Here is a 24,905-nt window from a genome sequence, read left to right as displayed (position 1 = left end):
AGTCTTTCTTCCAGCTCACAGATCCGTTCTTCTGTATCCTCTACTCTGCTTTTGAGTCCCTCTAATGAGTTTTTCATTTCCAGTATTGTATTCTTCATTTCTGATTGGTTCTTTTTTATATCTTCCATTTCTTTGTTGACATTCTCACTGAGTCCATCTATTCTTCTCCCCAGATCAGTGAGCATCCTTAACACTCTTAGTTTGAACTCTCTGTCGGGTAGGTTGCTCATTTCTGTTTCACTTAGTTCCTTTTCTGGGGTTTTGTCCTGTTCCCTTACTTGGAATGTATTCTTTTGCCTCTTCATTTTGCCTCTTTCCCTGTGCTTGTGTCTACGTATTAGGTAGGTCAGCTACGTCTCCTGCTCTTGGATAGGTGACCTTATGTAAGTCATGGCTTAGGCGGCTTCCAGTGTGCTTCCCTCAGTTCTCAATGTTCCAGGGGTGACCCCTATGTGGGCTACGTGTATCCTTCTACTGTGGCCTGTTTGCTCTCCCTGTAGGCGCCCAGGGAGGCTGAGTTATGCTCCTGGCCAGCTGTTGTAATGCTCAGCTGCTTGTAGTTGTTGTGGGCCCTTCAGTCTCTTTATCAGCTGTGGGGAGCCCCAGCACAGTTGGCTGCAAGTTCTAATACCACATTTGTGTTGCAGTATTTCTTTTAAGTGAGTAGGCCCCCACCGTGGCAGGTTGTTAGGCTCAGGGCCTTACAATTGCTGTAAGCCTCTAGCCTATTAGGTCTCTTGTCAGCTCTCTGAGGATTGCAGCTGGGTGGGGCTGGCCTCAGGCACAGGAGCACCCAATTGTTTCAGGTTTTGGAAGGTGGAGCAAACCTCCTATGTGGGTCTTTGAGAAGTACAAGCCTTCTGCAGCTGACAAGCCCTGTTGCCCACAGGTCCACACACACAGTCAACACAGTCCTGCCCCGTGTGAGCGCCCCGACCTCCCCAAGCGGACCCAGTCTCTCCACGGCGGGAGCCCCACACACTCTGGCACCGCCCCACACTCTCCACCCGCTCCTTGTGCACACCCTGCCCTGCTCAAGTCAGCTCAGTTGCCGGGCTGCAGAGAATCCAGTCACCAATCTATGCAGGCCCACACGTTGCCTGAGGGCTTGTTGTTGGGTGGGGCTAGTCTCTAGGGTGGGCTGTCTTCCCTGGCTGAGCTGGATTAAATCGGTGCTCTAGCGGGTGGAGCAGACCCTGGGCTAGCAGGTCTCAGGGAGAACTCCAATGGCGTCTGTGTCAGCACGCTCACACCAGGCCACAACAATGGCCGCCGCCAATGTCCCAGTCCCTGGAGAGGTCTCACCCCTCACCGAGATGCACTCAGGGCCTATTAGGTGAGTCTCTTGTCACCGAAGCACTGTGCACCTTTCTTTCTGGTGATTTTAGGATGCTTTCTGGAACGGGTGAGTTTGTGCGCTGGCCCTTTAAGAGCCAGTTTTAGTTTCTTTGTGAACCGGGTTTTCTGGGGTGCTACCCAATGCTTTAGTAGCAGGCAAAGTCAGATATTATGCTGCTGGTCTCAATTGTCCTGGGTCCACAAAATGCCCACAGCGGGGGCGCTCCCCGGCTCAGGGCCCCGCGCCTCCAGGGAGGCTGCGTGCCTGTGGGCTGCGCCAGGCGGGCGTGAAGCTGGCGGCTTGTGAAGGCGGCGTTTTTCCTCTCCAGAAGGGAGTCTCTGCCTCTTCTACCCCAGTTAGGATTGTCCGTTGTTGCAGGAGTTCCTCTTATCCAGTTTTCAGTTCTGTCTCAGGGGTAATTTTTCCACGAGTAGTTGTAAATTGGCTGTGTCCACGGGAGGAGGTGAGTTCAGAGTCTGCCTACACCGCCATCTTGACTCCCTCCTTCCTAATTTACTTCTAATGTGCTATAGATTTGGAAACCAGAAAATAAAACTGTGAGTGACTTTACGGAAGTTAGGACTTGAGGAATTCTGTCTACCATGGGAGAAGTACAAGAGATTTGGTGATAGAGTGATGTGACTTTGAGGGGAGGAGGGAAGTTGTCTTAAAGTCTTGTCTTAAAGACTTTAAAAACGTATGTCTTGGTTCTGTCTTTTTCCTTGTCCTCCTCATCTTCCTCCTCACCCTCATCCTCTTCTTTTTCCCTCTTCTGGTTCATACCCGTATGGCTGTTGAATAACTGAATTTGTAGGTATATGAATTTTTGAGGCTCTCTGTCTACTTTGATTGTGGAGTCAAATGTGCTTCATTAACTATCCTCAATACTAAGGTCGCTTTCCAATTATCCGCAACCAATATAAAACCATGGAAGAGTTACAACAGAAAGTAGGCCTAGATTATCTATTTCAATGATATAACAGCAATTTCGTCCTGAATTTATATTCCTATCATTTATTTTATGTGTTCTCAGCTTCAGTGCATTCAGATAAATTTATATTCTCCCTGACAATGCAGGTGACCCCATATGACTCTATCTGTATTTCTGAGAGGGTTTTTCAATCTTCGTTAGCTTTTATATTACCTTCAGGGAGGCATTTTATTGATATGTGCGTGTACAGTGTTACAAATGGGATTGCTCTTTCTTAATCCTTTGAAAGTTGTAGCCAATGAATATACATAATAACAAAATTGCAGGCATGACTGCATCTTACTGAAACTCATCTTTCTAATAAATGACACTGCTATATACGGTTGTTGTTGTGGGTTATAGTCTCCCTGAATAGTCATCATTTCTACATTGAAATGTTTGCTCAGAGCTTGAAGAATGAATTTCTGAAATTAGTTTTATTTGTCTCTTTAAGATGAGGTAGAGGTGTCCAGAGAAACAGAAATGCTCAGAGTTATATGTGTTGGAAAGTAGTGTGGTACAGTAGAAAGAATATGCATGGTTTACATAATTCTGGGTACAAACTCCCACTCTGACAATAGCTCTGTGACCTTCAGCAAGTCACTGAATATCTCTGATCTTCAATTTATCTTTAAAATGGCTCTGATTTTATTCACATAGGAATATTTCAGAGTTTCTATGAGAGATAAGTGAGATAACCTTTTAAGAACTAACTACATAGTGTGCTCCCAACAATGCTACTTTCCTTCTCTCTCCATACTTCTTAAAGGAATCTGTGGTCTCTGATGCTAAACAAACCTAATTTGCAAACAAAGTTCGACTGGAGTTTTCTCAATCTTTGGCTCTGAGGATGTTTTTAACAGGAGACTCAATTTAAAGGCTCAAGCTATCTACAGCCTGTGGTTCAGAATTCCCTGTTGTATTATTTAACTTAAGGTAATACTAGATAGCTGCTGTAACAAATCAACAATGAACTCTCAGTAGTTAAAGAAAATGGAAATTTATTTCTCACCCAGGTAAAGTCAATGGGAATAATGGGGAGTTCTGCTCTGTGCAGCCATTCATGACTCAGGCTAATGGAGGCTCTGCCATATTCAATCTGTGGCTTCTAAGCTCACCCTCGGGATCAATATCTAGCCAGCAGATGGAAAAGGTAAAGTGCATGAATGACAGATTAGAAGGTTTATTAAGTCTGGAAGTGATAATCATAACTTCTGCCCACATACCACTGGCTCCACCCAGAAACAAAGGTGGATGGGAAATATAGGCACAGCTGGAGAAGCCATTGCCAAGCAACAACTCTACTCCATGGAAGGAGGGAATAAATCACTGGTAGAGAGCTAGCTGCCTCTTGTCTACTTGGAAAATCATTGAGAATTGCTAGGGAAAGGTTTAGAGTGTCCTATTAAGACCGAGTAATGTTACTGAAGGAAACTCATTGTGATCTGAGAGAATGGTGAGGAACGTAACCTTGGTGAAAGAGAAGTAATTATTGTCAAAAAGAAAGAATGAGTTTGAGTCTAGCTGGTACAAACTGATTAAACTTTTACCTGCACCATTCAAACCTGAAAAAAAATTGAAAACCATGTTCAGGTTCTTTTTAAAAAGAGTTACAATTACAGTAGTAATTGAATGAAGCAAATACACGGATCTGCAGATAAATACAATACCATGAAATATTCATACAACTCGAGGAGCACCAAACAAATCTACTTGTAAAACAAAATTGTCAATTAAATGTGTAACTTGGCTAATCAAATTTTATTTATAAGTAGGTACTTTTGTTGTTTTTCTAACTTGGGATTACAGATATGAAACTAAATAGTTTAAGTAATTGAATTGCCTAAAAAAAGGTTATTTGTAGTTATGCTTATAATATACTTAGAATTTTTATTGCTCAAATTTGCTCTGTCAGCCAACAGCAATTCCTTGGCCTCAATAAGAGCTAGAATCTATATGTTAATGATTATCTATAATCCTAGCCTGATCTCTGATCTGAGCTTAAGCCAGCTCCCCATCCAGCTCCTTATTGGGCATTTTACTGGCATTCCAAACTCAGCAGACAATAACCTGCACAACCAAACCTCAAACTCTGTGTGCTGTGCTGGACTCTACACTCATCTTCAACCCTCATTTTCAATCAATCCATACATCTTCTATAATATCTCAGGAAACTGTCCTTCCCTCTGCACTCACACTGTCCATTGTCTCACATCAAATTATCCTCACCTCTAAAACCAACTAATGTGTATGTTTTCTTTCCTACTTTCCACTCTTGTCTTCTTCAAATCAGTGCTTGTTGTTGTCCAAATCATGTCGTAGATATCTGATCCAATGGATTAATCATTAATCTGATCATGTCATATTCTGCTCGTTTAATTAAAACTACTCAATGATCGCCAGTCTTTATAGGATGAAGTTCAACCTTCTTAGCAAGCCAGACAAAGATTTACATTCTAGCCTCTCTTTCTCTCTCAGAACTCATCTTTAGGTAATTAGCAGTGTGAACAACTGTAATAGCCATCTTCTACAAAGTCAAATTTCAACATCTGTAAGTATTTGAAACAGTGAACTTGAAAATGTTACACAATCTTTTATGGAAGAAATATTTTATAGTGTAACTATTTATATCAGGAAAAATAAATAGGTGATATCTATTTAGGCATGTATATCACACAAGCAATAAAACAGTGAAAAGAAAAAACAGAAGTTGGTTAAGATTATGTTTGTAACTTGATTTGATTTCCATTTTGAACAAAGGATATGAAAAAAAACAAGGGTAAAAAACATAGTAAGTAAGTAAATTTGATGTAAAAATGGTGTGAAAGGGGTTCAGAACATGCCACTCCAAAATATGCCACTTTCTCATATTGATTATATTCAGCTGAAGGACTTAAAAAATAGCAGATGCAGGAATGTGCTTTCTGAGCTTCTCCTTTTCCCCTAAAAGCATGTCATAAAATTTCTCATGAGAAAGGTGCCTTCGCTTTAGCAGGAAGTGAAGAAATGTTCTTATCACCGGAGACTGGGAATCGACACCAAAATGGATCTGTACAAACAAAGCTACTACAGTAATCCTTATCTTTCATTACTTTCTCCCATATATTTCCTGGTCACTGTCCCACAATTTATTGCCCCTAGTCCAAGCCCCTTTGTTTTATCACACCCCACAATTTATCATTCTTTGTTTAACAAGGTATATAAGCTTTTGGGGCTAACATCCTCTTAAGGTCTTCATTTTCGTTTTGAAGACTCCTGGGTGCATGTAAAAATATTAAATAAAATTTGTAGGATCTTCTCCTGTTAATGTGTTTTATGTCTGTTTAATTCTTAGGCCCAGCCACAGAACCTAGGAGGGTAGAAGGCAGATTTTTCTTCCCTACAGAGTATATCAATGAACAACATTGAAAGAGGCAAACTCTGAAACTCAGAAATAAATGACTGTGTGGCTGCATTAATTCAGATAATGCCTTTATTTCTAAGAAGTACATAGATAATAGTCTTCTGTATTTGTAGGGAAGAGGGACCTTCCTTAGGAAGATCTCTTAGGGGTCTTCTCCCTGAGATTACCCCATTGCTGCAGCCACATGGTAGCAAGTGAGGCTAGGTGTTTTCACATTTACTTTTAGCAGATGGGTAAATGAGCTGAGCTTCTGCACCTGTCATTGATCATGTGCATCTATTGTGACCCTGAATCTCCATGTGTGTATCTTTAATTTAAAAAATAGATCTTAAAAAAAAGAAACATATTTGGCAAGATTGATGTGCAAATCCAGTAAGATAATATTTGTAAAAATTTGTAAATGGTTTAAAGCATGATACAAGCTAGCATCATCCATATGACTAAGTCATTATTCTTATCACAAAATTATTTAACTGTCTCCTTAAATAAACTACAAAGCATTATATGTTTTTGACATTATGGAGAAATTAAAAATAATATTCCTGCTACTGTTTCTTCACCGTGGAATGGTAGCCATTTGATTGCCATAGTAGACATAGTAGCATAAAATGTAGAGTTAAGTGATTCCTTTGAATGCGCTAGCATCGCTAATTTTCCAAAATGTTTCCAGGTATCACTTTGCCGCATATAGATAACATAATTTAAGAGAGAGAGAAACAGTGAAACAGATAGATGGATCATAGATTAAAAGTAAAACTGTAATTTCAATAGAGGAATGAAAAGTAGAAAATCTTGACTAGCTATAACAGTGGATAGATTGTTATTGACTGACTTGAAAAGTATTAGACGCATTTACAATTCAGACACTATTTCCAAGGACAGTAAAAAATCTGTAGAGAAATTTTGGAAAATCTGCAATAAATTATGTTTATACTAGAGAGATTTAATTAGAGATTTTTATTTAAAATCTATTGGAATTTTGCCAGTTAGTCATTAGGTTTTATCCCTGCTTGGAAGCCATCCTGAAATGCAGTGCTTGATTCCCCGTAAGATACAGAGTGACATTCTAAATCTAGAATATTAAAGTGAGCAGCAAAAATTTCAAGCACAGTTTTTAGATTTTAAAGCTTTATAAATTTTTCTGAATAGTTAACAAACTGGCATCAAGAACACTAATTTTTAGTTCCTTTTTTGCTAAAACTCATCCACAATTTATCTTCTTACTCCTAGCAAAAATATCATCATACATTGCTGAAACATGTCTCATCTATGCTATGCATTGAACTCTTCATGTGATCCTCATTATAAGACGAACTTGAGAAAACAGGAATCTTTCTCTAAGTGGCTTGCAAGAATTGTATGTCCCCATCCTAGAGCTATTGTGTTAGAATACCCTACGACAGCCCAAGAATCTTCCATTTCAACGAAGTCCCCTGACTCTTCTACATTCCCAGGGAGATTTAAATTATTTTTCTCCAAGTTCCCACTGCCCTTTATGTATGCCATATCAATTATATTGAAATTATTTTTTTTACATGACAATTATTTGTTTATATTTTCCCTAGCAGACTACAAGATATTTGAGGGAAGAAGTAATTTTTTTAATTTATGAATATTTGAAATATAGCAAACCCAGCATGTGATACAAAGTAAATGCCTGTTAAAAGACAGAATGAGCTTATGAAAATATAAATGTGTAAAAAGTCACTGGAGAAAATAGCTTCTTTGAGGACCATGGCATGTAAAATATCGCAGAAGTGGTTGCAAGAATGACATATAAATGATATTATAGGCAAAAACCATTATATTGTATTAGAAAATCTATATTGAGAGAATAATGAGAAATATGCTTGGAATGATAGGCAGAGTTAAGTGAGAATGGGAAAAGTTTTGAATGCAAGCCTGGAGACTTTTAACTTTAACCTATGTGGTAAGAAACTATTTACTGAGGGGGAAATAGTAGGTTGAAAATAGTATCATAGAAAAAAATATCAACTGTGGCAAAATCTATCTAGTGTGATAGTGTGGCATAAATTGGACATTGAAGAAAAGTTAGAAGCCACTATAATATTCAAGATTCAGGAAATGGCAGAATACTGATGTCATCAACTTGGGTGTTGTTGATTCTATATGTACATTTATATTTAGAAAAATATGTATTTGTACATTTTACATAAACAAAATATAAACATTTTAAAGAGCTAAATCAGTCACAGAAATAAAAGATTTAAAAGTTTTTAAAACTAATAACCATTTTTTCTGTTTGAAGACTACTCTTAATAGCATGATCTGAATAATAGCATTTAGAATACGGCTACAAAATTACATTATGATGTCTTTGCTAAACATCATAGAGCCAAAAAATAAATACCATAAGAGCACTTCAAACAAAATATTATCAACTTTTAAAGAATTAATAGAAGAAAAATCCCAATGAATTTGCAAACTTAAAGAAACTAGTGATAGAGGAAACCCTTGAAGGAATGGAAATATTTTTGATTAATATTAGAATAATGTTTCACCATTTAACTTACACATAATAATTATAAAAACATTGGAAAATTTAAAAAAGTGTTTTCTATAGGGAGAGATAAAGATAATAATCACCCATACTCTTGAGAAGTTGGCAGTGAAGATAAAGTTTTTATTTACGTTTTTTAGGTTGATAAATGTGAACATGGTGTAATTGTATTTTCCAGCAAGAATATGGGTACTATCAGAAGGGAGAAAGGGGCTATCTCTTTTGTTTACATCCCAAGAGCTATAAAATGGATGCCTAAATGTGTGAAAGAAGTTATAGTTGTAAATTAAAAAGAACTTGGATAAATGGAATAACAATGTCCTAGAGCCGATGGGAGCAGATAGTTGCAGAGGTAAAAGGATGAGCTTTAGGGCCAGCCCCCTGGCTTAGTGGTTAAGTGCGTGCGCTTTGCTACTGGCTACCTGGGTTCGGATCCCAGGCACACACCGATACACTGCTTGTCCAGCCATGTTGAGGCGGCATCCCACATACAGCAACTAGAAGGATGTGCAACTATGACATACAACTAGCTACTGGGACTTTGGGGAGAAAAAGGGAAGAAAAGGAGGAGGATTGGCAATAGATGTTAGCTCAGGGCTGGTCTTTCTCAGCAAAAAGAGGAGGATTGGCATGGATGTTAGCTCAGGGCTGATCTTCCTTACAAAAAAAAAAAAAGGGTGAGATTTAATGAGCAGAAGGAATTTTTTTTTCCTTTATATGAAGGGAAGAGAGGCCTTTTTAATGGCACTGGCTGTGCTTTATTGATATGTGTGGATAAGTAATCCTATTACAACAAAATAAGTGATAGACCAAGAGAAAGATAAGAGTTAAGAGACAGGAGGACTTCTTTGAAGATATTTTGGAAATGGAGATAATACCTTGATTTGAAATGTTGGATGTGGAACAGATTCAGGTGAATATTGGGTCTCATGTGTTGTTCCACTCTGTCAAAATTGAGAAGAATCTAGAGTTGAGGTTAACAAGGTAAGGGACCAAGAGATTAATGGTACAGCATCATTTATCAAGTTATAGAGATTATAAATTCCTGTAGGCAGCTACCCTTTTTTCCTTTTAACCTGTTTTGGTGAACAGAATATTTTATCAGAGCTGAAAATTACCTTAAATATCACTTAGTCTGCCATACATACAAATTGGATTGGCCTCCTGCTCATGAGATTTTCCCAGAGTCAAGCTGTGTAAATTTTCTGTCCAAGTGGGCATAACTATTGATCTAGGGTTAGAGGTCCCTGATTCAAGAGCGGCAGGGACAATCTCTTGAGAACTTAAGACTTTAATGAGAGAATACAAAGATTCAGTAGTACACAGTACTGAAAAAGTTAACGACAATACTTCAGAGAAAGTCTATGAACATTGACTGATAAAGCCAGTGTGTATTTGTTAAAAGAACTGTAACTAATAATCATTTATATTTGAAGCTATGTAAGAATAAAATATGAAGAGACTTGCCCAATGTCACACATCACATGAGTGACAAAGCTACAAACTTACAGTGTAAAATGGTCACTGAAAATTATTATAAATCATTTTATATAGGTGAATTTAGGGAAATGCTGACAATAAGTAGCAACTGAACTAGAGTTGCTTCTCAGATTATTACCATTTTGTAAAACCTTAAATAATTCATCCAGATTTGGGCTCTCTTTTGGGATCCTTAACCTAATTGGAATAATAAATATTCATTGAACCAGAACAGCCATACAAAGTATGTAATCAATATTGATAATAAAATTTACACATTATCATTCCTTTTAGCAAAGGAATTGATACTTCAATAATCAAGATGGAAACAGAAAGTGTGTAAAAGCTTATATAAAAGAGAACTAGCATTTATTAAGGGTTTATTTTACAATGAACAGCAGGTTGTCTACTATGTTTTAACAGTATCTGACTCTAAGCCTCTGTGTTTTCTTTTGCATATTACTTAGAAGGATTCTGGAAACTCATTTACCATCATTTTTAAAAATCCACTAATTAGTTTTAGAATTACAAATATCTGTCATTGAAAAACAATGTTCATCTTTAGGTTGTGCTGTATGCTTTTTACTTTTTAAATAATGTATCTCTTGAAAAATACCTATATTTGAGAAATGTATGTGTTTATATATGTATACTTATCAGTCTTTCTGTTATATCTAAGTAAGAATACTTGCTATGATCTTGCATTACGATGAGAAAAGTAGGAATAAAATCTATCTTTGAAGCTTTCAGTTCGGAAATGGTTACATCGGTAGAAATTGTATCAGACTGTCTGGTGGACTGTTGACACACAGCCTGTTGGTTGGCACAAGGACATTTATGGATCTGTTGGAGCAGAAGCTCCTTCAGATGCACCCACTGAGCTAAATTTTCAACTATAAAGGTGTTTAGTCTGCCCTACAGTCTGGAGAATACAAGGTATCAGTGAAAGATTTGCAATTATAAGGATCATCCAAGAGTGAGAATCCTGTTCACACAAAATGGGTACTGAATGGAACTGTGAGACATAGAGAGGTGTTAACTAACAGGATAAAGAATAAAGAAAATAGGGGCTGGTCGAGTGGTATAGTGGTTAAGCTCGCGCACTCCACTTCCTCGGCCTGGGGTTCGAAGGTTCGAGTCCTGGGTGCCAACTGACACACCACTTGTCAAGCCATTCTGTGGCGGTGTCCCATATAAATTAGAGGAAGATGGATATGGATGTTAGCCCAGGGCCAATCTTCCTCAGCAAAAAAGAGGAGGACTGGCAACAGATGTTAGCTCAGGGCTAATCCTCCTCACAAAATAAAAGAATAAAGAAAATAAAAATCCAAAATCAGAAGGACAATTAGATGAAGAAAAGTCAGTTACTTCAGAGACATGATGTAAGATTTGCTCTATGAGCAAAGGGCCAAGAGCATCTCTATCTGACGTGCAGCCTAGTGATTCAAACAATGAGCTCTGAAGTAAAACAGCCAGAGTTTGAATTCTGTTTCCTGGGTAACCTAATTAACTTCCAAATCATGCCTCAAGGGGTTGTGTTGAGAATTAAATGAAATAATATGTGCGAATTTGTTGACATATTAAATATTTTAAAATGTTACCCGTTGTTGTTGATATTATTGTTGTTAGCTGCCTCATCTTGTTTTCAATAGGACATCTCTTGGTGGAGCTTGGATAAAGGCATGACTTTTCAATTATAATCCTTCTCAATTAAAATAATTGACTTAATGGTATTTCTACCTATTTCTTTTCACTCATTTAGTATTCTTCACGAGGAAATGGAAAGAGCGCTGAACTAGAAAACTGAATGAAAGCTTGTCCTCTAAACTGAATGGCTAACCTTGAATGTAAAGTCTGTGATTCTTTGATTATATTCAAGAGCAACAAAACTGACAAGACTTGGATGCTTACAGGTTAACCTCTTATGGAAAGTTTCTCAGACAAGCAAAGTAGTAAATTGCTTTTCAAGGATCTCCACCAGATTCTTCCTGTCAGTAACACTTAAACAACAGCCTGTAATTGAATGATGATATATGGCTGGTGGTAGCTAAATGACAAAACTATTGAAATATAAACATTAAGATAGTCATTATTCTAAGAACCTCACTTATTATAACATTATCTAAAAATCTCTACAAAGATAAATACTTAAGTTTTTTATAAACAAAAAGAGTATTTTTGTCACACTACAGTCTAAAATTCTTGAGACAATATTCCATAGACTTTTTTGTCTGTATAACTGTGGAGATCAACAACACAAGAAAACAAAGGGATGTGGGGGATAAATGCCTTTTTAAAAGTAACACATGGGTGAAATGATCATATGAGTATAATTTATATGGTATTGCATTCTTCTTACATAGAATGACCTTTGATTGAAATGAGTGGTATGGTACTTGAATTTGTCAGCACTACCAAAACCAGCACTAAATAATACAAATCTGCCAATGTTTGGCTGTATTTTCTTGGATAACCCCTTTAAGCTTACTTTTTCTTTCTTTTTCTTGTCTTGTTGTAGTTTTGATAATTCTCAACCACAACTCTTACTTCCAATTTCTAGTTTATTAGTGCTAATGTATTACACTAATTGTCCTAGTTTACGTGTATTGGTGTCCTTTATAAATAATGTGTTAAGCCAAAAGAGAAACTCTAATAGTGGAAATATCAATTTCTATGAAGAACATTCATGTGAGGTTGTCTGTATTAGCACCCTTCAACCTACAGCATCTTGAAACCTGTTGATCGTTGCATCTCCAAAGCATTGTTCCTATCTGTCATTTTGGAATAGATCATAGACTCTTCTCAGATGGCCAGAGATGGCATAGATGTTGTTGTAAGATGTTGTTTATTTCATTTGTATCTATATGTTCTAAGAGCTCAGTATGTTCCAATGTTTATCAACCAATTCATCATCTATAGTGTTATATTAAAGTTTCCTGTGTTTATGATCTCATTTTTCCTTATGTAACGAAAATATAGACAGTTATGAAATTCGTGAATTTGTCCTACAATACAAAGTTTGGGAAAAGGTATTTCAAACTGTTCAGTGGGAAAAAAACAATTAAGAGTAGCTCTTATTTATTGGTAAAAGACACGAGTAAGAAACAGTAAATAATGAATAAAAAACATGTTTGAGAAGCTAAATACAGATACTGATCTCCTAGTTTGCATTGTTCTTTTAGAATGCCAATTAGTTGGAAAACAAAATGAAACCCGAGCCAATAAACTCCATGCGTTCTTTAGAGACATATATGATAAAGGGACATGTGCCTTCTCCTTAAATTTATTACAGAATATTTCCCAATTTGTAAGTTTTAGAAATGAAGTAATAAGGTACTAGTATGGGATCATAATTTTGCTACTGAAATAGAAATGAAAGTTATTATTAACAACAAGGAAAATGCAAGGCACTGCTACTTCTGAAGTTACCATTCACCTTAACTGCATTTTTAGAAATATAATTAACGTAAAGGTGCAGAAGAAAACTGATGTGACTTAGTAAACCATTATCATCACTCTGAGAAAGCTTAACCTCTTCGTCTCAGTTCTTCTAATCTCCAGCACTATTCCAGAAGAGATGTTACAATTTGATACACTGGGGTGCAGCTGTGAAAGAATTTTAAGTAAAAAAATCATTGGTTAAGTCCATACATCTATGATCAATGATCTCTATCATGCATGCCATTGGAAAGTCAAGTCTCCTGCGACTCACACATACCTGGTCCTTTCTTTTAGACAGTTTCTTTCATCCTCTTTTGAGTCCAAGATCACCCTTGGGAATCCAAATGTCCCTATTTTCAGTGAGCTTTACTTAACTTACAGTGAATGGAGAACGGGTTGGCATGACATAACATCATTGTTGCTCCCGTATGTAACCATCAGGATGCCAGCAGAAAATAATTAATACACAAAACATAGGTAATTTGAAGAGAGTTTAACAGAAGGATTATTTCTATATGGGCTGTTTAAGTAAAACCAAGAGAGAAAGTACAATACCTCGACTCTAGTAAAGAGGGAAAAGGGGCCATAGTTATCTTCAGGCCGGAAGTGGCAATGGAGAGTCCAGGTTACCAGAACCTGAAAAAACAAAGAATTCATGTAGAGAGGGACTCCTAAAGGGAAAAATGACCTTGGGATGAATGATGCAGTCAGCCCAGTGGATGCCAGGAGACAAGAGCCAGAGAAATAAATAACTCAAACTTCCTTTCCTCCCGCCCTTATATTTTCTTCTAGGCATCTCATTTAACGCATTCAACCAAGAAGCAGTGGGCAATGGATTCTTTTAATAGTGTCAACACAGATAAGGCTTTTGGGATCAGGAGTACAGTGGGGAAGGGTGAATAATGAACCTAGAGGAACAAATAAAAGATGTCCTGGATCCTCTGGCTCAGTACTAGCAGCATCAATAACAGAAATGTCCCAAGAATATCATCAACCCCTTCTTCCACCTGATGTCGAGCTTACTGTTCTTACTATTGAAACTCTGTTCTTGACTTTTTCACCACTGCTAAGTATCATACTGTTATCCCTGCTTTAGATTCCATAGTAGGCTCCATTTGCCAATGTGCCAATATTGCTTCATTATAGCTATTGATTATACAGGAGACTTTCCAGTGGATATAATGGAGTAGTACTAATCTCCCACCTTTATCTCCTTTGCTGCCCAGTGAGTCAATTGCCACAGCCACTCTCCTGATTCCACTTCACTGGACTGCTGCTCTGTGTATAGACATACACAGTGATTAATATTCTTGCTCTGTTATCACTGCCTCTTCTTATTCCCGCTTCAATATTATCAAGTGGTTACCATTGCAGCAGGGGCTGTCATTTCAGTACTCTTACTCCAAGGCCATCCTGGCATGAATGCAAGAGGGCCATGCAGAAAATATCCCCTCCCTAGTGCCTCTGCTTCTGTTATTGACCATTCTTCTTTCATTTCCAAAAGCAACCAATATTGCTTTTATATTCTTTAAATCTCTAACAAGGATCACAGCTGAACACAATCCTTTCTTGTAGTCACTGTCACTATTCCCCCATACTGAAATCTACCAAGTGCTTGGCTTGATAGATTGCTCAAATTTATCTAGGAGAACCTCTTTAGGAGATTTTTCAAAACTGATCCTTACCAGGTTACTGGCTATAATTCCTTCTCATGTTTCATATTTCAATGCAATTTGATACACTCAGTATTAATTAAGGGTTTGTATTGTTTCTGTGCTAGGCCATGGTATGAATTGTGAACAGGATAAACATATTCCTTGTCTTCTTAGGAATTATAGTCTAGTGGGTGATACAGACAAGAATATACTTGTTATGGACTGAATCATGTCCTACAAATTCATATATTAGAGCTCTAACCCACAATGTGACTATATTTAGAGACAGTGTCTTTAAGGAGGTCATTAAGGTTAAATGAGTTCATAAGAGTGGGCCCTAACACAATAGAACTGATGTCCTTATAAAAAGTGGAAGAGATATCAGGAGTGTGCGTGCACAGAGGAAAGGCCAAAGAGAAAATGGTCGGCTGTAAGCCAGGAATAAAAGTCTTACCATAGACCAACCTGCTACCTTCTTGATCTTGGACTTCAAGCCTCTAGAACTGTGAAAAAATAAACTTCTGTTGCTTAAGCCAACCAATCTGTGGTATTCTGTTATGGCAGCCCAAGCAGACTATCACAGATTTTGTTACCAAGAAGTGAGTGCTGCCGTAAAAAATACCTAAAAATGTGGAAGTGGCTTTGGAACGGGGTAATGGACAGAGTCTGGAAGAGTTCTGAGGTACATGTTGGAAAAAGCCTAGATTGCTTTGAAGAGACTATTGAAAAGAATGGACATTAAAAATGCTTCTGGGTGAAATCTCAGATGGAAATGAGGAATACATTACCAAAAACTGGAAGAAAGGTGATCTTTATTATAAAGTGACAAAAACTTGGCTGAATTGTGTTTCAGCGTTTTGTGGAAGGTAGAACTTGTGAGTGAGCACCTTGGCTATTTAGCAGGGGAGATTTCTAAGCAAAGTGTTGAAGGTGTGGCCTGGCTCCTTCTTATTGCTCATAGTAAAATGCAAGAAGAAAGAGATAAATTGAAAGAATTGCTAAGCAAAAAGAAACCATGAAGATGTGGAGAGTTCTCATACCATTCGTATTGCAAAAAATGAGAAAGTGCTCTGGAGAGAACATCAAGGGTATGTCTGGAAAATCACTCCATAAAGAGATTACCTATTGATTTAATCAGTCATCTCAGCTGAAGCCAGGAATGGAGGTGGGATCATCCAGTAGAGACACTGTCAGTTTGGATTAAAGGAGACAGAGACAGGATGATATAACGAAAGGCTTTTGAAGTTTCGGGATTCTACTGGGCCGGAGAGTAGAGCTATTTGGCTGCGAACATGTGTTAGTCTTCAAGAGAAAGGAAGAATGAGCCCAAGGACTATTCAGACGTCAACAAGGCTGCCGTTGTTACCACAAGCACAGCCCGAGAGGCAAGACTGTCTCCTCCTTGATTTCAGAGAGTGGGGCCTCCGCTTCATTTTCAGTAGAGCAGGCTGCCCTCAACAAGGACTTCAGGGGCAAGGCTGCACCCATGGCCAAGAGGGCAGAGCCACCATCACGTGGGCCTGGAAGGTAGAGCATCTAATCAAATGGGATTATTCTCGAGCCGTAAGATCAAATGGAATTTGCCTTGCTAGGTTTGGGATTTGCTTGGGACCTTTCATCCCCTTCTTCCTTCCAGTTTTTCCCTTTCAAAATGAGAATGTCTATACTATGCTTGTCTCACCGCTATATTTTGGAAGCAAATAACTTACCTGGTTTCATAGTTTCACTACTAGAGAGGAATTTTGCCTCAAAATGAATCATACCTTGAGAGTCTCACACATACCTAATTTAGATAATATTTAAATGAGACTTCAGACTTGGAGTTGATGCTGGACTAGGTTAAGACTTTGAGGGCTATTGGGATGGAGTGATTGTATTTTGCATGCAAGAAGGACGTGAATTTGGGGGTGCCAGAGGAAGACTGCAATGGACTAAATTATGTCCCCTAAAATTTGTATGTTGAAGCCCCAACACCCAATGTGATTATATTTGAAGATAAGGCCTTTAAGAAGGTAATTAAGGTTAAATAAAGCCATAAGGGTGCGACCTTATTCCAATAGGGCTGATGTCCTTGTAAGAAGAGGAAGAGACACCAAGAGTTCATGTGCACAAAGGGAAGGCTATGTGGGGACACAGTAATAAGGCAGCTCTCTGCAAGCCAGGAAGAAATGTCTCACCAGAAACTAACCCTGTTGGCACATTGACCTTGGATTTCTGGCCTCCAAAACTGTGAGAAAATAAATTTCTGTTATTTAAGCCACCCAGTCTGTGGTGTTCTGTTATGGAAGCCTGAACAGACTAAGACAATATTCAATTAAAAAAATTAATATGTGATAAATGCTAGTGGAGGAAATGGAAATATAGCACACAATAGAAGCATGGTGGGACAAAACTCAGACTTGGCAGATCAAAGTATGCTTCCTATGTGAAATTTCCTATGAGATGAATCTTATAAATTAGGTAGAAATTTCTCAGGTAAAAAGTTAGTGAAGAAGGGCAGATAGAAAACACTGTGAATAACTGGAAGTTGGGGATGCTTGCTGGCAAACATATATGAGTAATCCCAGCACTGGACAATCGTGGCACTGTGGAGAAATGGAAATCACTTAAATATTGGAATAATCTAGAATTTAGGGTTGGTATCTGTCAAGAGAAAAATCTGTAGTGATTAGTACACGTCACAACATTGTAGGTGTAAAATCAAATATATTGATAATTACATTAATATGCATGATTTCTCCAAATAAAAAGCAGAGACTGTCAGAATGGATAAAAGAATAAGGTGCAACCAAATGTTGCCTACATGATACGCCCTTTAAACAACAAGACATAGATAGGTTAAAAGTAAAAAGATGGAAAATATATTTTATGCAAACACTCATCATTAAGAAAGCTGGAGTGGCTATATTAATATCGTACAGAGTAGATTGCAGAACAAGAAACATTACCAGAAATAAAGAGGAACATTCATTAATGATAAAAGAGTCTATTCATCAAGAGTACATAACCATCTTAAATGTTTATGTACCTAAAAACAGTGTTTCAAAACATGTGAACCAAAAAATGTTAGGACTAAAAAGATAAATGAAAAAATTCCCAATTATGTTTTGAGATCATAACATTTTATTCTCAGAAACTGAAAGCCTAGGTAGACAGAAAATCAATACGGATATAGAAGAATTGAACATCACACTCAACCAACTTAACTTAATTGACATTTATATAACACTGCACCCACAAATGACATTCTTTTCAAGTGAATATGGAACATTCATGAAGCTGGGCCATAAAACAAGTCTCCGTGAATTTGAAAGGATTGGAATCATATAGAGTATATTTTCTAACCAAAATGGAATTAAATTTTAAATCAATAACAATAAGATACTTGGAAAATCCCCAGATATTTGAAAATTAACAGTGCAGCACTACTCACTCAGGGATCATTATTTCTTGTCTTTCTAAATTGATTTAGACATTGAACACTAGCCCAATCAAAATCCCCATGAAAGTTTTTTGGGTTTTTTGGTAAAAATTGATAAATTGATTTTAAAATTCATATGGAAATGCAAAGGACCTAGAACAGCAAAAACAATTTTTAGTATTATTTCAAGACTTAACTTAGAGCTACTATAATCTACACAGTGTGGTGTTCCTCTAAGAGTAGACACATACCAGTGTACAAACTAATGGAATAAACTAGAGAGTCAAAAAAATGATTTGTGTGTGTGTGTGTGTATGGGTTTGACAGTGTCAAACAAATTCAACACAAAATAACGATAGTTTCCTTGAATGATGGAAAAACTTGATATCCATAGGAGTAAAATAAACCTCAAAACTTACTTCACCCCATGCACAAAAAACATTTTGAAATGGATGGTAGATCAAAATGACAAGCTCAAACCATATGTCACCTAAAAAAAAGTAAGAGAGATCGCTTCTCGGCCTTTTGGCTAAGATCAAGTGTAAAAAAGTAAGAGAAAATTATTGTCATATTGGTTTAAGCAAAGATTCATCAGACAAGGACTAAACATATTTTTTTAAATCATGAATTATATATCAATTAGTAAAAACTTCTGATCCTCAAAGACACCAATAAAATTGAATAAGCAATCCATAGATTGGGAGAAAATGTTTTTCAGTGTTTTTACTTGACAAACAGTTTGTATCCAAAATATGTAAAGATATCTTAAAACTCAATAATAAATCATCCATTAAAAAATGGGCAAAATATTTGAACAGACACTTGACAAAAGAAAATGGCTAATAAACACATGAAAAGATGTTAGCATAAATTTGCAGGGAAATAAAATTAAAACCACAATGTGATACTGCTACACACATTTCATAATACCAAGCATCGGTGAGGGTGTGAAGCAGCTGAAAATCACATACATTGTTGATGAGAACGTAAAATTGTACAACCATTTGGGGAAACTATTTGGCAGTTCTTTATAAGGTTATAAATAGATTTACTATATGACCCAAGAGACATTTACTACATACATTACTATATTTACTGAAAAGAAATAAAAACATAAGTCACACAGTGCCTTTGCATATGTGTTTATAACAGCGCTATTCATAAAAACCTCAAACTGGAAAGAATTAGGATATTCATCAACACATGAATGTATAAACAGATTGTGACATATCTATACGATAGAATACTACCCAGCAATAAAAAGGAGCAAACTACTCATACACAGAAAAGCATTGATGAATTTTTGAAATATTGTACTGAGCAAAAGAAACCTAGAGCCAAAAGAGTCGTGTGGCTTTTAAAATATGTCTACAAAATGTTTTTGAAACTCCTCCTATTAAAAGGTGCAATTTAATTCCACTCAACAGCCAGCATTAACCACCAGACCTGTGAGTGAGAGAACGTTTTGTCGTATCTTATTTACAGAAGAAAAATTTCTGTCACTGCCACTGCTTTACTAGATGTTCTCTGGTTTGGACCAAGTCATACCTTTTCGTTTATGTCACTATATATTTTTCTGCATTGTCTGTTATTCACTAATGTTAGAGTGACCAACCTTCCTGGTTTGCCTGGGACTAGGGGTTTTTCTAGACATGGGATTTCAGTACTAAAACCATCAAAGTTCTAGGCAGACTGGGGCTTTTGGTCACCCTAATCCACTTAAACTGGAAGTTTACCATTCATAGCCATGGTTCTGGACAACCAGTCTGAGGTCATTCCAGAATGCTACCTGATGGTACTTTATTTCCTACTCCTGATTAGCGATTGTAGTACTCCTTTTCCAGTTTACATTTTTTCCACATAGTTTATAGTTGGCGCTGATTACCTTTTCTAAACCACTGTTCTGCCACCCATCCTCATTCCTTACCAATTCTGACTTGGGGAAGCTTCTTATTCACTTCTTGTTCAAAGTGGCTGCGAGGCCATTGGACCTGGTACCCCTGTAGGCGCTGGTGTTCCTACCTTGAGTGAGAACTGAGTCATTTCAGACTCTGATTCCATTGAACTGCCTTTGTGTCAGCCCCTGCTATCACAAATACCACTATTCCACCAAGGTCCTACCGCTTAGTCCTGCTTTGCCTTCCCAACCATCCCCACCACCTACTTGGGGAATTTTTGTGAAGATTAAATAATTATATTTATACATATGTATTTTTTACATGTATACGCACACATATATATTTATATACACATATGTGTGTGTATTTCAATATTACTCTAAACTCCAGACCAGTGAGTAAGAACTAGAAGAATTTTAATAATAAGCTATAAGCAATTTGGTCAATTGTACACTATCAATTTCTTCTGAATTATTAGGAAAACTTACTTGCATTCCTCTAAACAAAGACTCATACAATTACAGCGAATTATTGTAAATTTTAGAAAACATTTATTGCAGAACTCATTTTAATTTTTAGTTTGAAATTTTATTAACTCTGCTATGTGTAAGAAACAATAAGAGATACGATAATTATATAAATGACTCACATAATCTCTAAAATTCTATAAATTTATATAGTAGAACATTTCTTGTGATTTTATTTTATTTTTTGTGTGTGTGAGGATGACCAGCCCTGAGCTAACATCCAATGCCAATCCTCCTCTTTTTTTGCTGAGGAAGACTGGCCCTGGGCTAACATCCATGCCCATCTTCCTCTACTTTATATGGGACGCCGCCACAGCATGGCTTAACAAGCGGTGCATCGGTGCGCACCTGGGATCCGAACCGGCAAACCCCGGGCCGCCGCAGCGGAACGTGCGCACTTAACCACTTGCGCCACCGGGCTGGCCCCTAGTGATTTTATTTTTTTACCAGATACATAAATTCATTAAAATTCATACATAAGGATATTGAAGCACAGAGAGATTAAGTAATTTCCACAAATTCACACATTGATTAAGGAGTAAAAAATTGACTTCAAATTAAGGCAATTCATTTCTAGAGCCTATTGCTTCCCAGCCCATCTTCAACTAGTAGCTCATGGTCTAATTTTGATTTGCACCATTATATTTATGACAATTTATAATATCCATTTTTTAAATGAGGACACTGAAATTCAGTGGCATTGACACCCGCAAGGTCATAGGATTTCTTCTCTGTTTTCTACTTGAACAAATGATAGCCTAAAATAAAAGGACTTTATTTTTTTGTTAAAGAAAATTTAGGAATAATTTCAGAGTCTTAATTTCCTGGCCCCAATTTAGTTTTCTAAGAGTGACTCATGTGTTCTACCTAAGGGTTATCCCTACACCCCTGGAGAAGATGAGCCAAGAGCTGGTCCGGGAGACATGTTTAGAATCTCAACCTTGAAATTTGCTGGTAATGGAGGAGGTTAGTTTCCTCTGACCTGAATATCTTGCACCTTGCTAGCCCAAATAGAGGCTTGTCCTTGGGAAACACCAAAATATAACATTAACTTCCTATCTCTACTGCAATAATCACAAATGCATATTAATTGTCTTCTGGTACACTTAAATTATTTTATTAGATTTAAATTTATTTAGAACTAAATTTATTTTAAAATTCCCCTCATTGTCTTTTATAATAACTACTGATAAAGTTTTAACAATGAGGCATGACATTAGAGAGCATTATCTTTGTTAGCAGAGAATTTATTAGAACTTCAGAAAAGTAAAAATTGTTGATATTATCATAAAGATTTAAAAATTCTAACTATTGTTTCCTCACTATCTATTTCTCTCATTCTAAAAGTTAGTCACATTTTAATCCGTGGGATCATTTAAACTGGCAGAACTAATTTAATCATGGTCAAATTTATAGGAAATATGTAGATCTATGAAAACAAAATTTTATGTGATTCCAATCACAGGTATGTGAAGAAATTTCCTATATTGCAAAGTGGAAAGAAGTAATAATATTCATGATTAGGTGTATAAAGAAGCCAGTTTCCAAATGATGCCCTTGAGACTTGAAAAACTGAATCTCAAAACATTTCACAAGTAAAGAAGAATATATTTCAACGTGCTGCATTTATCTATTAGTAATAATGAGGAAGAAAGTTGAGGTAATTTAGGATATAATTTTAATGTTATAGGATTGAGACAGAGAAGACTTTTATTTATCTAAGAAACGTGGCGTAAACTCAGAGACAGTGTAGAGAGGAAAGGTTAAGTTATTTTAGAAAAGGTCATTGAAATATTTGAAAGCCTTAAAAAGAAAAACTACATTGGAATTAGTTAAACTATTGGGAGGGTATTTCACACTCTGACTTAGCCAACTAAAACGATGTGGTTGTGGTAGTACAAAAGTATATTTTAAAACCAGACAGTCATCTAGGGAACGCCAAAATTTGCCTGGCTAAGAGACCCAATGTAAGAGGAATTAAGTTGGTGTTAGGCAGCTGTTTTAATTAATTAATTATTAACTCTCTTATATAAGAAAAGACTCCAGACTTTAGAATATATATGCGTAGACTTCTTTCTTGAAATCTAAACTTCTCTGTGTATATATCAAATCAGTCACAAAATTCTATTAGCAGTATCTTTGCAATATATTTTGATTTTCTTGTTTCAATTCTATTCACTTCTTTTAAATGTTTCTGAAATATTTTGATGTGCCAGAAAGGAATATGAGGAATATTAAATATTTAAGATAAGTGAGTGAAGTTTTTAGAGAATATCTACCTGCCACATCAGTACACAATGCTTCAACTATTTTGTTACAGTGAGAGCTATCACTACAGTCAGGATTTAACCCAGTTTCAAGTGTGTTTTTTTCAATTTGAGTGCTCATACAGTTTCTTTTCTTGAAAAAGTGATGCAGCAACATGGTCTGCTAGTTCCCTCTCACAATAAAATCCAGGAAATTCCACAGAAACACTGGTATAACTTGGGGGAGAATTTTATACTCATTTTCATATTTCTTTCCTGCCCTATCATTGGTGGATCACTGCCTTGCCAGTTACGACTGAAAGCCAAAAAAAAAAAAAAAAAAAAAGTCATTACTGCTCAGCACCAGCAGGGGACATTAAGAATCAGCTGGAACAGGGATCAGATGACTAACAGGTGCAACAACAGGTCCCTCCCTCAGCTCTCCATTCACAGCCTTGTGCTCGGTTATTACAAACAAGCATTACAGTTCTTAGGAAAAGGCAGCATCCAAGAAGGGTTCTCTGAATGGGCAAGCTTCCAAAACTCAATGTGGGAGACACAACCGTGGCCTAAGGTTTACCATCCCCCCCGCTCTTTCCGTTTGCATTACCAACATCACCCTAGAGGACTATAAGTTCACAGAAAACCTAAGAGAATGCCTAAAGAGCATATAAGAGGCAGAAAAGGAAGACTACAAACAAGAACTTATAACACATGAAGCTATGAATGGACCATGTAGTAGCAAAAATAATGATACTATGTCTTACAAAGTTTTTTCAATAAATATATGCACTTGCTCAACTTGCTTTTTTTCAACCTTTTTTTAATAATTCTTTTTTCCTAAGTCAGGTGTTTTTAAGGAATTATTTGCATAAGTTAAAATGCACCATACTTAAATGTACAACTCAATAGGTGAGTTTTGACGAATGTGTATAGTTAGGAACTCACAACACAATCAAGATAAAACAATTGCATCGCCCCAAAAATAGTCTTTCTGCTACTTTGTAGTGAATCTCTTCCCAACTCCCAGCCGTTGTCAACCACTGATCTGATTTCTGTTCCTATAGGTTTGCCTTTTCAGAATCTTATATAAGTGGAAATCAGCAGTATGTACTTTTTCTGTCAGGCTTCAATCACATAGCATAATGCTATTGATAGTCATCTATACTGCTGCGTGAATCCATAACCCAGTATTTTCATTGCTGACTAGTGTTTCACAGTATGGATGTACCACAATGTATCTGTTACTGTTTGATGGACGTCTGGGTTGTTTCTAGTGTTTAGTTATTATGAATGAAACTTCTATAAATATTCATAAACAGGTATTTGTGTGGATATGTTTTCATTTCATTTGAGTAAATACCTGGAGTGGGATAGTTAGGTTAATTTGCGAGGGTTAAAGTGAACACTTAACTTTATGCAAAACTGCAAAACTATTTTTCAAAGTAGCTTTACAATTTTTACATTCCAACCAGCAAGAAATAACAGTTCTAGGGGCTGGCCCAGTGATGTAGCAGTTAAGTTCGCAGGTTCCACTTCCTCGGCCCAGGGTTTGCAGGTTCAGATCCCGAACTCGGACTGACGGAGCGCTTGTCAAGCCAGGCTGTGGGGGCGTCCCATGTAAAGTAGAGGAAGATGGGCATGGATATTAGGCCAGGGCCAATCTTCCTCAGCAAAAAGAGGAGGATTGGCAATACATGTTAGCTCAGGGCTGATTTTCCTCACAAAAAGAAAGAAAAAGAGAGAGAGAGAAGGAAGGAAGGAAGGAAGGAAGGAAGGAAGGAAGGAAGGAAGGAAGGAAGGAAGGAAGGAAGGAAGGAAGGAAAGAAAGAAGGAAGGAAGGAAGGAAAGAAGGAAGGAAGGAAGGAAAGAAGGAAGGAAGGAAGGAAAGAAGGAAGGAAAGAAATAGTTCTAGTCACCTGTTTTTGTTTGTTGTTGTTTCAATTTAAGCTATTTTAGCAGGTCTGTGATAGTATCCCATTGTGGTTTTTATTTGCTTTTCTTC

General features: G+C 37.0%; 2 long non-coding RNA genes across 3 annotated transcripts in view; both read left to right on the top strand.

Annotated features, from left to right (window-relative positions):
• The first annotated feature begins 1,244 nt into the window (after positions 1–1,244).
• Positions 1,245–24,905, top strand: part of LOC147918033 (uncharacterized) — a 1,004,068-nt gene continuing 980,407 nt past the window's right edge. The window contains exon 1 of the long non-coding RNA XR_015555809.1: positions 1,245–1,336. This is a non-coding gene — a long non-coding RNA (uncharacterized LOC147918033). The remainder of the gene's footprint in view (positions 1,337–24,905) is intronic.
• LOC147918035 (uncharacterized) overlaps positions 1,731–24,905 on the top strand; it is a 120,557-nt gene continuing 97,382 nt past the window's right edge. For both annotated transcript variants that reach the window (XR_015555814.1, XR_015555813.1), the window contains exon 1: positions 1,731–4,860. This is a non-coding gene — a long non-coding RNA (uncharacterized LOC147918035). The remainder of the gene's footprint in view (positions 4,861–24,905) is intronic.

The sequence above is a fragment of the Ceratotherium simum genome, chromosome 2 (genome assembly GCF_057802395.1).
Source record: "Ceratotherium simum simum isolate JZ-2026a chromosome 2, ASM5780239v1, whole genome shotgun sequence".
Lineage (NCBI taxonomy): Eukaryota > Metazoa > Chordata > Mammalia > Perissodactyla > Rhinocerotidae > Ceratotherium > Ceratotherium simum.
This window is presented reverse-complemented; position numbering and strand designations above follow the sequence as displayed.